Source organism: Calypte anna, chromosome 8, assembly GCF_003957555.1.
Source record: "Calypte anna isolate BGI_N300 chromosome 8, bCalAnn1_v1.p, whole genome shotgun sequence".
In the NCBI taxonomy this organism is placed as follows: domain Eukaryota; kingdom Metazoa; phylum Chordata; class Aves; order Apodiformes; family Trochilidae; genus Calypte; species Calypte anna.
In genome coordinates, this window is record NC_044254.1 from 15,123,138 (window position 1) to 15,138,360 (window position 15,223).

At 41.5% G+C, this 15,223-nt stretch overlaps 1 protein-coding gene across 6 annotated transcripts in view; it reads right to left on the bottom strand.

Annotated features, from left to right (window-relative positions):
• The window catches only part of LRRC8B (leucine rich repeat containing 8 VRAC subunit B), a 33,356-nt gene extending 18,133 nt beyond the window's left edge, over window positions 1-15,223 (bottom strand). The window contains exon 1 of one of the 6 annotated variants that reach the window (XM_030455761.1): window positions 15,132-15,223. The gene's annotated coding sequence lies outside the window, so the exon portion shown is untranslated. Of the gene's footprint in view, window positions 1-3,428; window positions 3,644-3,787; window positions 3,829-4,057; window positions 4,265-4,425; window positions 4,745-15,131 lie in introns of those variants that run through there. The other 5 variants (XM_030455760.1, XM_030455757.1, XM_030455758.1 and 2 more) reach the window with 5 other exon arrangements.

The window sequence follows — 15,223 nt, forward strand, 5'->3', positions numbered from 1 at the left end:
TCCCTTCAAATATTTTGGATTACACAGCAAATGCACAATAAGGTTTTGTTTACATTCAGATGAAAAAAAAAAAAAAAGAGTTTAAAGATAAATACTTTACCATTAGCCTTTAGGCTAAACTTGTAGTTCCTACAATTCAGCTCAACAGGCCCTTAAATTTGAATGCAGAGGAAATTCAGATACAGGAAAATATCTGAATAAATACCTGACAGCCCAAACTACAGCCCCGTATTTTCCCCATCAAACTAAGGCAGTTGCATCTGAGAAACCAAGGGTTACAATTTTGTGGGGTTTTAAGCAAGAGCTTTAAAATCAATGTAACTTCAATTAAGCCTGAGTAAACTACATCACCATAGATTTGTAGCTGCTGTGCCACAAAACCGAAACTTTGTTTCCATATTAAACTAAATCTACAACTCAAACTAGTACTTCCCAAACAGTGTGTCTGACTTAACCCTGCTAGCAATTAGCAGCAACAAAACCAGATTGTGTCACTACCATATTTTTTATTGATGTCACTGAATCCTTTCCTTTTTTTTCCACAATGAACTAAATTCTCATTTTCAGTATAAGAAACTGAATTCCAGTTTAGAGTATCAAAACATTCTGAGAAGGCAAGCACTGCTGATGGAAATGCATTCACATCGTTTAATTCAGGGCATCCGAAGACACCATTTTGAAACATAATGGCACTAGTGAGAATTAAATTGAAGATACTCCATTACAAGTTTTCTCTACAATTCCCTTCTGGCTATTGAAAGACCCTAGCATCCTCTCTTTTATCAGAGAAAGATGTGCGAGCACTATGCCTCAAAAATGCATTTGCAACAGCTTTCTTGAGAGGTGCATTACCTGCCTTCTTTCCGATGTACAAACCACTAAGTATAGTCTTTTCATATCTCTAACTTTAAATCAAACAATTGGCCAAACTATTTGCAAGTATTATGAAACTTTAGTTCCATATTGAATTACAATTTTACTTCAACTAGCTAGAAATTAGATCAGAAACTAGTTTGTAACACACTAACAACTGCTGGGGAAAAGAATCACCAAACTCAATCAGAGCTATTATAAATTAAGTTTCAAGTCTCAGCTCAACAATATACTGTAAAAATGGGATATTCTGTATAAACAATAGCAACAGAGGGATTGGACCAGATGATCATTGAGGTCCTTTCCAACCTGACACTATGATTCTATGGAAGCAAAGCCTGCTTACCAAGTCCAGTAAAATTCTAATTGGAAGGTATACACAGGATAGTTCATACAAATAAACAGTTTAGTTATTAATAGCTTAGGACTACATGCCTCACAAGTTTTCTGACATTAATGACTGTCCACAGGGCAGTGGTAGGGTTAATAACATCCATGCCACAGCCTTTCAGCACAGTTACAAGTTGGTAACCTGCTGCTCTGAACTCACTCCTTGTTGGATGCAAGGAATACCATAGCTTCCCACCAGTGAGGAAGAATAAAAAATATTATTTATCAGTTAATGATTAGCAAATGTAATTAATATATTGCTACAACAGCACAAAGTCGAGACACCTAAATATTAAAATTACAGCATACTCAACTATTAGAATATTATACTATTATATTATATATCCTATTATATATTATTCTATCACTTCAAATTCCTCACCCTTCTCTGTGGCTTCCCATGGTATCTGAGCCACTTATCTTCAGAACCGCAACAGACTTCTAACATATCTTTTAAAAAGTAACCACAAGTGCAACTGTCAGAATAATGCTATTTGCAAGACAACAGCTGAAAAGCTATTATAAGGATGCCTACAAAAAGGCTAAACACAGCCCACAGGACAGCACACAGCATACAGACAGCAGTGTGAAACATTTAGATAGGCAACATAGAGACCAGCATAAACCACACCTTATCCTCTTAGTCACATAAAATACCCATTTCTAATCCTAGCTGAGTAAAGCTTCACGGCTTTAGCAGTAGGTATTTTCAGCTGAAGTAGTATTATTAGTGCCACTGTCTCTTTCACTACCTCCAGCACGTCAGGCAGAGCAGCAAAAGGAACACAAGATTTCTCCTTTCACACTCCTCTTCAGAAATCCATTATTAAAATACTTTAGCAGTGACACAGGGCTCTACAAAGTTCAGTTTACAATGCTGAAATACTGATGGATGTCTCTAACATTGTTTCTCCCTCTCTAAAATTTACTCAATGTGCATTCATCAACTTCAAAGCACATTAGTATCTTGCAAGAAATAAAAGGCAATTTTCTTTTTCTTCACATGAGAATTCTATTTTCCTGAAAAAGGAAATAATATGAAGCAAGTCAGGCAAGCAACTCTTCTCCCAAGAGTGCAAGGGAACAAGCATGTCAATATTGCAGATTTCTACAAGTTACATGAGTCCTACTGAAGTTGAAACTCAGTTACATTATGCTAATGTAAAATTTAGTAGAATGTAAAAATATATGCTAATTTAAAACTGATAAACATTTTGTTATGTAGCTACAACACAATGCTGTAAACACTGGGAAAACTCTTAAGAAAAACTGCACCCAGTTCTAGCTACTGGTTCTATACTACTGACATTCTTTCTGCTCTCATTTCATGTCCCTTGCCCTGTTCAGCATCACAGACACTGAAAAAACCCACTAGTTAGGATAACTCTTCTACTTCCCACACAGTCAGCTGAAGTAAATAAAGAAAATGCACGTGATGTATTTAGACAATACACAGTAAATTCTGTGAGTTATGCATGTAAGGTCTCAAAACTTCAGCCTTGCAGGCATCCTCCCTCCAACCATTGAAAGTTTAAAAACTCTAATATGACAGATCAGTAAATGCTGATCTGTTGCCATCACCACTAGGAAGATAGACAAGGGAGAATTCTGAGACACCAGAAAATAGCCCATGCCTTATCACTTCAGCAAACAGCCAAGGAAAGCTGGGAGTCAGCAGAACACATAGCTTAAACACTTGAAACTGCAAGTGACCACATAGCTCCTAGCTTATTCTAGCACTACCTCAAAGGTATGATTTTAAATGGCAGCAGCAAGTGTCAGTTCCAACACAATTTACCTGATCATCATAATTCATTAAAATCTTAACGTAAAATTAAGCTTTAGAGAAGTTTCAGTCCCTCCCAATTGCACTATTTACCACAAAGTCTTAATTGAAGCCAGGAAGCTGCCTCAAGTTCACCACAGAACAAACCAGCATAAAGTAAGCTTTATGTCACTAAAACAACACAGATAGGTAAAAACTACCATGCAAGAAACCCCTTGCTACAAGATCGCCGACTTGATGGGGATCGAAAATGCGGGAGAGAAGAAGGGAACGCCAAAGAGAACTTCTTATTTCACACACACACAGACATTACAGTCAGGCCTCGGCAGTGAGTTTGAGTCTCCTGTCCCTTTTGGAGAAGTCAGGACTTGGCACTCACCCACCGTTCGCTCGAGGCCCGGTACCGCCGCCGCCACACCTGGGGCCGAAGGGCAGCAGTTGCCCCACGGCCGCGCCGAGCCCGAGGGAGAGGAAGGAAGAAGCGACCTGTAGAGCCCCAGGTCACTTGAGGACACGGGTAAATATCGGTTACGCAAATCAGAAAACGCTTTTCTTCACAGCCCCTCCCGCAGGGCAGCGGGGCGGCCGCCAGGCCCCGGGGCAGGCACAGCCTAGCTCTGGCACCCCATCCTCTTGCCCTTCCCCCTTCCCATACGGCCTACGGGAAGGCGGGCAGGTGACCGGCCCCGCTGCAGGGCGCCTCCGAGAGAATGGGGGGGCCTCTGCGCAGGCTCTCACCGGGCCGCCCGGTGGGCGGGCGGGCGGACGGACAGACGGGCAGCGCCGGGCGCCCAGCGGGCCTGCAGCTCCGCTGCCGCGAGCGGAGGGGGCACGCCGGCCCCTCAGCCGAGAAAAGCGGGGGCGGCCTCCGGACGCCGCTGAGGGCCAGCCGCGCACTGCCCTCAGTAAACCCTGCTCCGTCCTGCCCCTCGCTGCTCTCCCGCCTCCCGCCCGTCCCTCCCATGCCGGGGCGCGGGCACCTGTCACCAGCGGCCGCCCCTCGCTTACCTGGCCGCGCCGCCACCGCCGCTGCCTCCTCTTCCGCCTCCCCTCCCGCCTGGCCTGACCAGCCCGCCCGCGCTGCCGCTGCCGCCGCCGCCACCGCAACCGCGCAGCGGCGTTCCGCCCGCGCGCTCCGTCCGCGAGAGAGCCGGCAGCGCGGCGCGAGGCACCGGCTCCAACCGGCACTTCTCGGATCCGGCCCCGCCCCGGCCCCGCCGCCCTCATCACGTTACCGGCCGCGCCAGCCAATGGGGCGCGAGCGGCGGAACCGCTGACAGCCGCGGGGCGGGGGTTGGGGCTGCGGCGGACAAAAGCGCCCGGCGCGCCCGGCCCCCTCGGCTCCGCGCCCCTCCCCTCCCCTCCCCTTCTCTCACCTCCGGAGGCACCTGACCCCCCCTCCTGGACCGCCGCGGCGGGACCCCCGTTAGGCTGCGAGTCCCCTTTTCTGGGACAGCGGCCCCCGCTCAGGGTCGGCATTTAAAAACAAATCGCGCAGCTCGAAAGCGGGAGGAGGTGGAGGAAGTGAGAAAGCGATCACCGCCGACGGTTACAAAAGCAAAAATTAAAGAAGGTGATACCTGCAAAGAGTCGGCTCAGTTTGAGAGGGTTCTGCCGGCAGCCAGAGGCCTCGGCTGGGTCCGGGCGCCGGGGCCGCTCTGGGGGCGGCTGGGCGGGCAGCGGGAGGGGATGAACCCTACCCCCGGGGCTGGCAAGCGCGGCGAGGGACACTCGGGGATGTTGCTGCACGGGTGTGTTCCGGGGACGCTGCCAGCCCAGCTGCGCAACCCCGGACGCGCTGTCGCTGTGCATACCCCGCAGCAATGGCCAGGTACAACCCAGGTCTAAACCCCTTTTGCTAAAGGGACAGACAAAAGCAGGTACTACTGTATGGCAGAACTTTTCAGGGAAAACCTGAACAACAACAAAACCCACTTCAAAATTACAATGCTTTTTAAAAATACATTCTAGATATATCTGACTTTCCTCCTTCACTTCCTCGCTCTCCAGCGGGCAATGCAGCTCCCTTCTCTGCAGGGCTGCAGGGGCTGAAAGAAAATTCTGATTCCTACCTAGATTTCTGCAAATAACTGAGACGAACAGGCACTGTCTGCCTCGTAGTCATAAAAACAGCTCGATCAGCTCAAGTGATTTTCCTGTCATACGTTCAGTCTTAGCAATTCCATTGCAAGAATCTATTAAAAAAAACATTTACAATATAATTACATGCTTTATGCTTGCTCTGCTATAGTAATGCTTATTATTTGTCATCAGTCTTCTGGGAAAAAAAGTGTCTGTTTTCAAAAGACTTTGCTTTATTAAACACCAAAATCCTTTTCTTCACAGCTGTGCACAAGCCCCCTTTATTTACATAGCAAAGACACTAAATTTTGAAAAAATATCAGCTTACAAATTCTATCCGGTAAACATTTAGCTATTATTATTAGTTTCAACTTAAAAGAGCCATTAAAATATAACATACTTTATGCTCTTGTTTTGAAACACAAGCATTGCAGCTGAGCTGGAACTGAATCTAATCACAAATAAAAATGAAGCTCTCATTTTAATCTAAATGCATAGAAATACTAATGGAAATATGTGTTGTTGAAAAAAACAAATAAACAAACAAAACCCAACAAAAAATACCCCTCACCCCCCCGCCCCTCCATGTTTGTTTCACTAGATTGCAGTCATCTTGGTAAGGTAGCAGAATATATAATTATTTTTAGGGTGATACACTTTGATAGTAATCTAACCTCAAAGGAGTCGCTATTGTCATCACAAAGCAACTGCTGCTCCAGAATGGTTGGTAAGGTTTGGCAAACAGCAGAAAGCAGGCCAGCAATCTTCCTAGGAGACCAATTCCCTTTTGTCTCATTACCTGCCACCTCCTTAGCTGAGTGTTCCTCAGTGGCACCATCGAGACAAATCTTCCGCTCTGTTAGGGTTTCCTTGAGGAATTATTACATCCATATTACCTTATTGGAACTATTTACTTTTTCTGGCAACAAAAGAAAGTACACCTTATTCTATAATTCTTCTGTCTACTAATTAAATATTGAAAAGTCTGTCTCCAGGATCTGCCACATTTTATTTTTGTCAGCAATAGGCTAGGAAGACAATTTCATATTTAATCAAACTGTAAACCCAAGAACTATTTGTACTAAATTGTAAAACTAAGAACTAAATTGTAAAACTACTAATTCAATTCAAAAAGTATTGAATTGAATAACTCAGAATGCTTAAGTTCATGGTAATAAGGTTCATAATTGCTTGAGCAAAAGATCACAACCCAGCTTTCTGGGTTTGATTCCCATTGACTCCGGGGAAGTAGCTCCTGGGGAAACACAAGGAGAGCACCCACGAATCTCCAAGCAATGGTATCTGAGCACAGGGAATACATTTTGTTAAACCACCTACTCAAACCCAAGAGTGTTTTTAGCTGTGAAGCGCCTGACTGCATACCTTGCAGATCAAGTTTTTGTTTGGGTTTATTGTAGTGCAATTATTTTAGGATTAATTTCTTCCAGTTTTGTTTTTTTTTAATTTTAATATTATTTGTAAAATGTTTTTCAAGCTCTAACATGCTTTCTAATTGTTTGTCACAGTCAGTTATAAAACACTGAAAAAACCAACAGCTTGACAATCCGGGGCAAGTTGAGTTTCATTTCACACATCATGCCATCCCCCTCTTTTTTAACTTGATATTTAGATGTCACAAAACCAGCTTTGAATGTGAAAAGAAGTAACAGTTCAAAATGTTATGCTTAGTGTGACAAGTGGGTGTCCTGAGCATCTATTTCAATCCATTCACTTGTACAATTTTGTAAAATCTCATGTAGTAAGAAAAGAGAATCTATACAGCAGAGTCCTCTATATTTAACAAGGTAATATTTATAGTCAAAATGTCACTTTAAAATGTTTCCTACTGAACATTCGTTTTAATGACAGAGATGATATAATACTTGTTTTTTAACCCCCGGTAGTGTTTGGAGTTGCAGGAGCACAACAGCATCTTGATTGGCAATGGCACTGGCAGCAGTTATCTGACGCTGAGCCAGTTCTCTGAACAAAGCACCCTATGACAACTTGTCTTGTGATCACCAAGTGCATTGCTGACAGTCTGTTTCTCAAGATCCCATCTTCTGTTATGAAAAGTTACAGCTTCATAGTTAGCTGAAGCAGGAACCAGCAGACCATAACCCTTTAAGCTTTAAAATGCCATACTACCATTTATGCTCCTACTGAGAATAAGTTTTTTTAAAAAAGCAAAAAAAAAAGGCTTCATAGTTCTCTGTATAATTTAATTTCAGTCCCTGTCACATCCTGATTATTATCATCACACTTGCTCTCTATGGTATTTGCTAAAGCATCTTTATTTCCTTCTGATAATTTCTAAATCACTTCTTACATAGGCTCCAGATCACTGATTTCCTGGTGCAATAAAGTGGCTTGCATTTAACAAAAAGAGCTCCAGCTGCAAGAGTGGGTATTTTAGGACCACACTTCCCTCTGCTGGATGCGGGGGCAGTCACAACTCTGCCTGAGCGAGAGGAACCTGCCCAAATCCTCTTGCCTCTACCTCAGGCAAGGCCCTTTCTCCATCTAGACAGCTTTGGATGGTAAGAAACTAGTAAATGTCCTCTTAAGTCATCATGTGAATTTGATAATCATACAAGTTTAATTCAGTACCAACTGGACAGGAATATCAATTTAGTGTCTGCTCAGGACAGAAGTTTAGTTGTAGATACAACAAATTGAGAGTCTTAGGATCTGCCATTTCATAATCACTCAAAAATCTTTGGCTCATTGGTGCTTGAGCTACGCTACAGCATTTCAGAGTACGAGATGCATCCTTAGCTGGCTGGCTGGATATATGTGTGAAAAAGCATAAGGATCACATGGTGCCCCAAGAGCAACACCATACATGGGCCATCCTGCAAAACATGGGATATTTGAGTAGACAGCATGCTCTTCTTCTTTCTCTGTTCTGTGCTGCTACCTATTCCCTGTGTCTATCTGTGAGGAAGTGAGTGCAGTGGCAGCAGCAGGGTAATACCACTTTTCTGACCATTACAGTGCAGGCAGCCTAAAAAAACCCAGAAAGGTACAGTACATAATAGGGTTGCTACCATGAACCTCACTTTGCAGCAGATGGATATATATAGATCTGCTGTCTGCAAAGACCACCTCTGCACAGCCTATCCTGATTTTAATTGACAGCTCTTAAGTGTCAAGTGGAGCCTCATGCCAGATAAAATTAAGTCAATATTTTAAAAAAAACTTACTGAGACCAAGAGGCATTTATTTGTAGAAGGTATACATAGGGCACCACAAAAATAATTTTTTTTAAGAGAGAAACCTTGGCCTTTTTATGACTCTAATAGAAACCAAGAGTAGTGCTGTAGTGAATTTTAATAGATTGCTAGACTTGCTATCCATCCATCTGTTCTAAACTGCTAGCAATAACTAGAGTATGACATTTTACAGAGGGGGGTTGGTGGAAACTACCATATCCAGACACAGCTGTCTCACATTCAGATCATCCAGTTGTTGGAATACTATCCATAGCTGAGGGAAGGGGAGTGTTAAGAGGAAGGAGAGAGAGAGAGACCTGCAGAGATAAATTGGTAAGATTGTGCTTAGTTTTTGCTTTCCACAAGGACAGGAAACAGTCCCAGTGCAGCACCACCACGTGTATTCCTAACTTACTTGTACAAACATGACTGGAAAATATTTTGCTGAACAAAGATTCTCTTCACATACTCTGCTGAATGAAGGCTTTTGGAGAACTTCAGAACACAGGAAGATGACGAATAAGCTAAAGCTGAGGGAAATGGAGTAGAAATACAGATATGCTCCTAAAACAATATTCCCAGTCAGAGAAATTTACTTTGAAAAGGGAGACAGAATTGTTCCACAGAAAAACTATCAAAAGATTGGATCAAAGTAGTACTCCGTGTTAAAAGGTAGAACAGGTAACACCGCTGAAAGCCATACTGAGGTTAACCAGAATAAACCTTCATTAGAAGGCAGGAAACAAGTAATGACAAAGTTCGTGGTTCCTGATTCATGCTCAGAACAAAGTCTGTGCTAATCACACTGAAGGTCTACTTAGAGAAGATCATGCAAGAAATATTTCTCATTTTACAAAATGTTTTCAAAGAGTTTGCAGAGGAAATAAAAAGCTTAACTAAAAAAACCAGAATGTCAGGATCAAGGAGACACCCTGAGTAACACCAATAGGGAAAGGAAATACAAAAAAAACGCAGAGTAGAATATGGCATAAGCAATGCTTTTCTAAGCAGGATGTTTTTCTGTCATCACCTGTTTTTTAAATGCTGAAGAATAAGGATCACTCTGCTTCTTTTAGAGGGTATTGCATTCTTGCCTTCTGGTGATCCTTATATTTTATTGACTCAGTCTGAAGTCTTTGTCTGAGATTTTTCAAGGAAACTTCTAAGGTAGGCTGCAAGTAGACAGAGCAACTGAAGTATTTGTCTCTGAAGAGCTTTCGACACAAAATAAATGACTGTTGTCTCTAGTAGCCCTAGAGGCATTAACAGCTCACACATAACACTGAATAATGCATTACTAATAATGATAACTGTCTGCTAGAATGCTGCTAACAAAAACAAAAAATAATTAGTGCTTTGTGATTCCAATCCCATTCACTCTTGTTGTTTACAAATACTTCTATACAGTTCTAGTACTGCAGCTACAAGTCATAAACATGCAATTAAGAATCTAGCACTTGAAACTCTGCATCACATGCTTTTCTGCAGAAAAAAAAGGAAATGCACTTCAGAACATTCTTATACAGATCCTGGTTTCTTACAAGTATACTAGGTCTTTCATTTATGCTGTTTTATTTTTTACATTTCAATCACCTTGCACAGAGGTGAAAGAATTTTATACCTAGTAAATATTTAATTAATGCCAGCTCCTGTTTGCTCGGCACTCTTGCAAAGTCTTACATTTCTGGTCAATTCAGCACTTGTCTGGAGACAACTTCATGCTTTCTGTGGAGGTTAATACACCAGAAATTAGAAGTCCTCCAGTAAGAAACTATTTACTGTGTTGTTTTATGTGATCACTGTTGCTTTACTTTTTAGTCTGCAGACACGCAGCTCTGATTTTGAGACAAGCTCAAGAAGGTCACCCCCTTCAAATAACCTCCTGTTGAGGATTGAACTCCCCAGCTAGTTTTTCACCAGAAGATGCTGCATTGCTCAGAACTGCATTCTGGTTTATGCATTATGTTGCTCCCCAGTATGGTGCTATCAAAATCAACCTGACCAGTATAAACACTTCGGTGTTTTCTTTAATCTGCATAATTTTGAAATCCCAGGATCAATCAGTATAAGCTCTTTCCCACTTAACTTGCCCTTGCAATAAAGAAGGATCTGTAACTTGCAGACCCAGATCCTCAGGGAAGCTGTTAGAACAAAAGACCAAAGGCAATTTATTTGTCTTTCGGCACACTTTCATTCTCAACTATTTTTTCTCACTTTCTTTAGTTTTCTTTCCTAATGTGTAGTTTGAGGTTGGCTAGTGATTTATCTGAAAAATTTACTTCCAATATCTCTCCAGAACGTGAAAACCTAAATTCTGTACTATCAGCAGTCCCTGGCAGCACAAATGTCACAGAATCACTTTCTGTTAGCTTGAGGAATTCATAATAAAACAGGCAGCTTCTGTATCTCAACCAGAAATTTGCCTTCTGTTTTCTATTGAACATGGGAAAAATAAGACAAAAAGCTCTGTTATAGCAAATGATTTCTACTGAAATTTAAATACAAAGACACTACTTATGGTATCTGTCAGAAAATGCATCCATCGCCATACCCATTTTCATTATTGATAGCCTGATTCCACAGGGGAAAAAAAAACCACAACAGTTTTGTCCATAAACCTTCACAGTATGAAAATATATAATTTTATAAAGAAGTCAAAGATACAGAGACAAAATTTAAAATCAGCCTTGACAGTATGAACAATATCCAGATAAATGAATATTAGTTTCTTTATGGATACTGCTAAGAAATGATAGAATTATCTGCTACCTGCTTCAGTCTGCAGTTGCATTAAATTTTGAGATATACAAAATGTATGAGGAGTGCTCTCAGTACCTGCTAAGATAAGATATTTAGAGGCAATAAAGACAGTACAATTTGAACTCCAGGACCAAACTAATTGGCTACAATACCTTTTTTAAAATAACACCAAGACTGTACAGTATCTACTATATAATAAGTAAATCATTACAGTGCAGCCTACCAGGCAAAGAAAAGAAAAATTCTTTATTTTTGAGTGAGAATCAAAGGAAATAATAAATGTGTACAGCACAGCCTAGTATGAGGAATTCCTTGGCACGATTTTGGGATGTTTAATCACCAAAAAATGTAGCTAGACACAAGTCATACAGCTCACCCCAAATGACTGAAAAGTCTTATGTGTTTGTTTAATATAGGAAAGTGAGATATAGGAAACTCTTATTCAAGTACTTCCTGCTCCCAAGACTCCCCTTATGCAATCTAGTGTTTGTCACAGTGTGAGGGCACTCAGATAGCCACATCCTCTTCCCTAGTTGAGAAGCTGGCTGGATTCAGCCTTTAGGAAAAAAGTTAGGCCTGCAAAATATTTGGGCTATATTTCTTCAACTGTATGAACACACATCCTATTGAAGATGGCATGCTAATTTCTCAGAACATCTCTTGAATAAACATTTGCGAAAGCCAAGATTCACACTGTTTGTTTTGAACAGGGCTTACAGCTACAAGAGAGCAGACTGTGAAGTGGCAGCATGGCAAAAGGCTGGGGAAGGTGGGTGGTACCTTCCACCCAAGAGAGCATCCTGCCTAACTCTAACCTATTGCACAGGTGTAGATACAGGACTGGCCACTGAACTGCTGCAGACACCAGCCTGTCTTCTGTGCTCCTGCTTGAAAAGCAGAGCTGTTAGCACAGCTTAATTGTGCTGTTCTGAGGAAGGAAAGGAACAGAAGATACTAAGAAGAGGAACTGTGTGCAAAGAGATTCTTTTATCTGCTGTCCAGCTGCTTTTTTGATCAGGCTTTCATTCATTTATTGTTCGTAAACACGACTTACATTTCCCAGTAGTAATTTAATATTTTTTCCTCTTGACAAAAAAAAAAATAAATAAAATCTCAGGGCCTTACATTCATATAAAAAGGAAATTACAGCACATATGTGCCTTTCTGAACTGCCATGTGCAAAGTTTTATTTTTATGACTTGCAAATAGTACCACTTTGGAAAGTACTGGCTACACCCCAAGGAAAAGCTGATCTGAATTTCATGTTTTCCATTTCTACTTTGATTTGACCAAGATGCAGGTTCATTAGTCTTAGCTGCTGCAACAAGCGTATAAAACTCCAGTAGACAAAACAGAGCTGGAGTCAGCTGATTTTCTGTGGACCGTGAATAGTGTGATTTGTGCATCCAAGTTCTGCCAAATGATTTTCCCCTCTTCAATTGAACTGCCTCTCACTAATCTGTTTTGAAGTCCAGAAATTCCTGACTACCATTCCTACTTCACAAATAAGATGGAGCTGGGTTATATGAAAAGAAATTAGCCTAAAAATGTACTAATTCTTGCTTCTAATGAATGAGAATGTATTAAGCAGTTAGACCAGCCATGCAAGACTTCTATCAGAAATTATTGTGTGCTTAGAAAATGAGTGAGATGTTTCTAAATGTAAAGTCAGTATGGGATACTTGGTGTGCTTAAAAAAAGACAAAAATTTAATGCAACTGCTGAGAAAATTACCTATTTTAAATGTGGAAATAAGTATTACTTCTAAGTAAGAAAGATAAATTTGAAAAAGTAAAAACCCCGACTTATCTATGGCTCAGCTTGTTATAGCTGAGTCCTGGGATTCAGGACTCATTTAATTTTGTGGAAACTGGTGAATGCTGAATTCAAAAGACTCAATATATTTAATCATTAGGCTCAGATATCAGTGTTCCTGTTTTCCTTGCCCTGCCAGAACCTGAATAATCCTCTTACGTTAGCAATCTTTGAAACAGAAGTTTTGGCCTTTCACTCTACTGGAAGTATGGCAAGGCTGAACTGCTCAATTGGTTTCTGTACCAAGGTGACCTCCTTCAAGACCTTCTGACTTCTATAGAAAATGAGCCTTTCCTGCTTAAAGGGCAACATACCATTAAGGTAAAGAAATGTTACTGAGCATAGGTAGCAACTAAAATTTTCATAATGATCCATCACTACAGTGGGGTTTGCTGCACAAGCTGGACTTCTTACATGTTTTTCATATTAATTCAACTTAAATTTGTCTGAAATCTATTGCACTAGATGCTATAGAATTGCAACTAAAAGAACAGACAATATTGCCTTTGCTGTGTTAGTTGAACTGCAGTGGACCTTATTAACTCATGCTCCTAAGATTCCAGTTTACTAACAGGAGTCACATCATCAGGTGTCTCACAAGGGATGAAATGTCAGAGACAGTTGGGGCAGATAAGACTTCAAAAACTGCTTTTATTCTTCACTGTCTCAGCTACTCTGGTAAACACTGAGCATCACTTAAAAGGGAAAGGACTAAAGCAGTGCTTGTTTCATCAGCTGAGAATGAATCAGCATCATAACAAGTCCTTCAGCTATGTGTATCACAGCCTCAGAGGAGTGCAAAATCCCGGAATACATAAAGTATCATGGATTTCTTTGTGATGTATGCTTTGTACACGACATTCTGTGAAAAATATGGGAATTAACGTGCCAAATGGCAAACGAAAGGCTGAAGTTTTTTGGTTTGGTTTGGTTTTTTTTCCTCTTTGAGCCGTCTCGTGACACGGCAAGGATTGGGATCTGCTGCCCTCCGGTGGATGCGTGCAGAGGTCCTGTGCCATAAGGAGCACCGCGTTTGAGACTACGAGAATGTTCAAAAAGCAAGACAGGGAAAAAAAAGAAAAAAAAAGAAAAAAAAGGAAAAAAAAAAAAAAAGGAAGAAAAAAATATACTACTGTAAAGTTCTTCGCTCATCTTGTTTAGAATAAAAAAGAATAGCTGAGGCTATTCTTAATTTTTTCTATTTTGTTCTGGCTTTGTCAAACTATTTCTACATCCCAGTAGGTGTGTTCTAGTTCATCCTACAAAATTGGTTCTCTTCAATAATAATATGGCACAATACACAGAGTAATGATATCTAACTAATAGATGTATCTATCACATTTGATAATATCTGCGTTCTGCCTGCTAATCCATCTCTTTGTGATTACTATTGATACACTAGACCTCCTGCCAGCACCAACATTTTAAAAAAGCAATTAAGACTTGCTACAGAAAGTCTTTTGTTTCTGGCTTGTACAGTTCTTTAAAAAACATTTATCTGCACTTATCTGTATTATTGGACATTTTAGAACAAGAAATGCTTTTAACACATAACACCATGCCAGGCCCCTGTAAAAATCTGATTCGAGTTTCTTTCAGCTCTGCAGTGGTTTGTGATATTGCACGTGAAGAACACCATGTTACTTACCCTACAAAATCAACTGGAGTTGTACAAACTTTCTCTCCCTTACAGCTCTGTACAGTGATGTTGATACTCGGGCAAACCGTTTTTGTAAAGAGTCATAAAAGTCGCAAAAATAGGTTGCAAATATATTTCAAATATATGCATGTTTTTCTAACTGAATAATCAAACCTAGTGATGACGGGGAAGTGCTGGCTAATGGTCACTTTTTCTTGTATGAATGGAGCAAGGCTCTGCCCTGGTTTTGAAGGGGAACCTTAGCGTCGCAAATCCTGCGACTGCGGAATACCCAAAGAACTCTGAAAACCTCCCCCTCTTATCCCGATAAGGAGTTATTTTAGGTATGATATTATTGTTAATAATTTCAACGCTTCATTCCTTCCAGGGCCCAGTTTGCCCCAGCTGGAGGCCGGTGGCACGGCGCAGCCTCCCGTGCCCGCCACAGCCATCGCCATCGCCATCTCCCCGCTCCTCACTGGGGCAGCTACGAGCCGTCCGCGCCAACTCGACCTGAACAGCCCCCTCCCACCGCCCGCCCTCCCGCTCCGGACGCGGGGCAGGACTTCACCTCTCTCGGCCCCGCAACTTCACTCTCTTGGGCCGTGCAGCGCCCCAGGCGGGCGGTGAGGGAAGGGCCCTTCCTGCCCGCCGCCACCGCCA